The sequence below is a fragment of the Symphalangus syndactylus genome, chromosome 4, assembly GCF_028878055.3.
Source record: "Symphalangus syndactylus isolate Jambi chromosome 4, NHGRI_mSymSyn1-v2.1_pri, whole genome shotgun sequence".
Lineage (NCBI taxonomy): Eukaryota > Metazoa > Chordata > Mammalia > Primates > Hylobatidae > Symphalangus > Symphalangus syndactylus.
Genome location: NC_072426.2, coordinates 112,533,859 through 112,538,237, shown reverse-complemented (window position 1 = coordinate 112,538,237; position 4,379 = coordinate 112,533,859). Strand labels below are relative to the sequence as shown.

At 43.1% G+C, this 4,379-nt stretch overlaps 1 non-coding gene across 1 annotated transcript; it reads right to left on the bottom strand.

Annotated features, from left to right (window-relative positions):
- Window positions 1-226: 226 nt before the first annotated feature.
- Window positions 227-330, bottom strand: LOC129481412 (U6 spliceosomal RNA). The gene has a single exon (XR_008657413.1). It is a non-coding gene; the product is annotated as a U6 spliceosomal RNA (small nuclear RNA).
- Window positions 331-4,379: the final 4,049 nt, after the last annotated feature.

Genomic DNA, 4,379 nt, shown 5'->3' with positions numbered 1-4,379 from the left:
TGCTTGTGGGCTTCTTTCTTCTTTTCCTCATACAATTGTTGTCAGGATTAAATGAGTTAATATATTAAGGATTTGTAACTAGTGTCTGGCACATAGAAAACACTCTTATTAGATGTTTACTACTATTATTTCACTAACATAATTGTTAGATAATCTCATCCATGCCTATGGTTTTTACTACCAAATCTATTGTTAAAGCCTAGACTTTTACGCTGTCATTTTATTTTCTCTATTGGAATGCTTCATGAAATTGCATGTCACCCTTGTGCAGGGGCTGTGTTAATCCTTGTATCATTCCAGTATTAGGATATGTGCTGCTGAAGCAGGCACTACTGTATCTTAGGTGGGTTTATCTAATTGCCACTGTCTATTTCTTCCTGAGTATTCAATTGAGCTCTCTTCCCTCCAAAATCTGTTTCTCTTAGCCCAATAAATACCAGCAACCCGGCCGGGCGCGGTGGCTCACGCTTGTAATCCCAGCACTTTGGGAGGCCGAGGCGGGCGGATCACGAGGTCAGGAGATCGAGACCACAGTGAAACCCCGTCTCTACTAAAAAATACAAAAAAAAATTAGCCGGGCGTGGTGGCGGGCGCCTGTAGTCCCAGCTACTCAGAGAGGCTGAGGCAGGAGAATGGCGTTAACCCGGGAGGCGGAGCTTGCAGTGAGCCGAGATTGCGCCACTGCACTCCAGCCTGGGCGAAAGAGCGAGACTCCGTCTCAAAAAAAAAAAAAAAAAAAAATACCAGCAACCCATTACTCATACAAGAAACAACCTGGGGGCCATCCTAGATACTTTACCTCTTCTAATCATTAACCAAATTTCTACTCATGGTACCTTCTAAATACCTTCTTTTCCATCCTCCCTGTCTTTCTTTGTCTCACCAAGTCTCCCTCTAATCCATTCTCCAGGCTACCAGTTGAGAGCTTTCTAAATTAGCAGCTTTCATCACTCATGAACCTTTGTGATTGCTTCAGATTCTTCAATGGCATCTCTTGCTAAAAAGATATGCCTAAGCATAGCAATTACAGTCCTTTGATCTGGGCTCTGCCTATCTCCCCAAGCCTCATGCTCTTGCTACTCCTCTTTTAGACTTACCTGGGCCATAATATTTCATTTTTTCCCAAATATTCTAGGCATTCATGCCTCATGAGCCATCCATTGATGGCTTCTTTCTGGACAACTCGTTCCTCCTTCACCTACATTGGAGTTCAGTTTTATTTACTGAGATATGAGGTGACAGACATCAAAATAAAAGTTTCTGAAATAGGCGTGGAAATCATTCAGGTTGGGGAGTGAGTGAGCGAGCTCAGAACTTAAAGAGTAGAAAGAATAAAGTATATAAAGATAGGTTGGGGAAGAAGAAAAAGAATCAGCAACGGATGTCAAGGACTATTCATAGAGAATAAACAGGACAGATAAGGTAACATTTCAAGATATGGCGGCAACATCAAGTGCAGAAAGGCAAAGCAAATCAGGCTAAAGAAAAGGCCGAAGGCCAGGTGCGGTGGCTCAAGCTTGTAATCCCAGCACTTTGGGAGGCCGAGGAGGGTGGATCACGAGGTCAGGAGATCAAGACCATCCTGGCTAACACGGTGAAACCCCATCTCTACTAAAAATACAAAAAATTAGCTGGGCGTGGTGGCAGGTGCCTGTAGTCCCAGCTGCTCGGGAGGCTGAGGCAGGAGAATGGCATGAACCTGGGAGGTGGAGCTTGCAGTGAGCCGAGATCGCACCACTGCACTCCAGCCTGGGCGACAGAGCAAGACTCCGTCTCAAAAAAAAAAAGCCACTGAGATTACACTGACCATGAGAGGGCAGTTCCAGTGAGTTGTGGTAGTGAAGCCAGAATGTAAGGGATGGGGCACTTGGTACATTACTTAGTGGCCTGTCTGATACCGCATACACTCAGGAGTGTACATTTCTGATCACATTAACAAGTCATGTCTAATTACTAAGACAAACTAAAGACAAAATTTTGGCCTTGGAGTTGTTTATAAGGCCTCTTATGATTCTTTTGCTTTTAAGTCTCCTATCCTACCTTTATGAGGGTACTACGGAGCACTTTATTTTTGGCAGGCAAGAGTAACCCTTTAATTCCACAGCTATCAAAGCAACTTTTCCTTTTAATGTAGCTTTTAACCATTCACAGTACTGCAAGTCTTCAGTGGTTGTGGTTCATCTAGTCTTCAGCCCCTTTGTTAAAATCACTGTCCCCCATAATTAGAACATACTCTGTAGGAACTCAGTACACTGTGATGCCAGCCCTGATGGTAGAATAAGATACTGCTCACCCTTTACAAGGGCACTGATATGCCTCCTATCTGTGTCACACCACCAAACCTTTGAAACACTCACGTGCAGCAGGGAGACTTATTTGAGCACCCATAACTATCTTTCTGAACACTGCAACTCAGTAGTAATGCTTTGGGTTCAAGACTAAAAAACAATACATCACAGCTTCCAAAGTGAAAATATAATACAAGTAAAACATAATTGCTTGGCCGTGCATGTGGCTCATGCCTGTAATTCCAGCACTTTGGCAGGCCAAGGCGGGTGGATCATGAGGTCAGGAGATCGAGACCACCCTGGCTAACACGGTGAAAGTCCATCTCTTCTAAAAATACAAAAAATTAGCAGGGTGTGGTGGCACACGCCTATAATCCCAGCTACTCAGGAGGCTGAGGCAGGAGAATCACTTAAACCTGAGAGGCGGAGGTTGCAATGAGCCGAGATGGCGTCACTGCACTCTAGCCTGGGCAACAGAGTGAGACTCCGTCTCAAAAAAAAAACAAACAAAAAAAACCCTGTGATTGCTTAATGCAAAATACTGCATATCAAAGACAAAACAAAGCTGTGAATTATAAATAGGCTGTAAACTAACAGCAGAGTTACTTTCTCCCAAGATAATTGTTCACATCCATTGCACTGTAGAATCTTTATTTTTTGAGAGAGTCTCGTTCTGTCGCCCAGGCTGGAGTGCACTGGTGCCATCTTGGTTCACTGCAACCTCCGCCTCCTGGCTTCAAACGATTCTCCTGCTGCAGCCTCCTGAGTAGCTGGGATTACAGGCACGCACAACCACGCCTGGCTAATTTTTTATATTTTCAGTAGAGACGGGGTTTCACCATGTTGGCCAGGCTGGTCTCAAACTCCTGATCTCAGGTGATCCACCTGCCTCGGCTTCCCAAAGTGCTGGCATTATAGGCGTGAGCCATCACACCCAGCCTGCACTCTTACCTTAACTTTGAGAAACTTGTCTATTTAGGTAAGTGATACTGTCACTGCCCAAAAAGGAAAAATACTAATCTATATAATCTGCAAATTATTTCTGAATTGTAGGACATTAATTCACTTGAATCCAGTGGTTACTTTGCCTCACATTAGAAATAGCTGGGAAGCTTTTCATAAGCCTGTGTCTTAGCTCCTACTCCATACCAATTAAGTCAGTGTTTGGGAAAGGGAGCCAGGCATCTTTATTTTTAAAATATCTCTAGGTGATTTCATTGTGCAGCAACATTTTAGAACCACTGCCTTATAGTTACAATAAGAAAGCGTTAACATTTATGGTTCTAGGCTGGGCGCGGTGGCTCACGCCTGTAATCCCAGCACTTTGGGAGGCCGAGGCGGGCGGATCACGAGGTCAGGAGATCGAGACCATCCTGGCTAAAAAACAGTGAAACCCCGTCTCTACTAAAAATACAAAAAATTAGCCGGGCGTGGTGGCGGGCGGCTGTAGTCCCAGCTACTCGGGAGGCTGAGGCAGGAGAATGGCGTGAACCTGGGAAGCGGAGCTTGCAGTGAGCCGAGATTGCGCCACTGCACTCCAGCCTGGGCCACAGAGTGAGACTCCGTCTCAAAAAAAAAAAAATTTAGGGTTCTGTGTTCCAACCCAAGTGTTCCAAAAATGGAAAAAGGTAGTTTGAGATATATTATTACAAATAGCTTTTTAAAAACCTACATACTGTGTATTTTATCGATTCTAAAGCCTTTTTCTTATATTTAACATGTCTTTAATTAGGATGACTCTATAAGAGTCTTATGAAACAGTATACCAAGTTAATGTGCCTTGTCTCTTCAAAGAAATTACTCTGGAAAGCTATATGCTAATTCTAATAATGTTACCATTCAAAATACTTTTAAATGGCTTTTTAGAGGAAAATCTAAATTTTACATATATTTAACAGAGACAAATTTCCTGTTGAAGATTTTAGTTTTAAAAAGAGCTGCGTCATTTGAAGTTAATGCGATGTGAATCAAGCTAGGTAATGTCATATTTGGTTCAAATGGAGATGTGGCTATGAGATTGACACAAGTTTTCTTAAGAGCTTCATCAAACATATGGAAGCAGTTCCAAAAAGTTTCCCAAACATTTTTGGG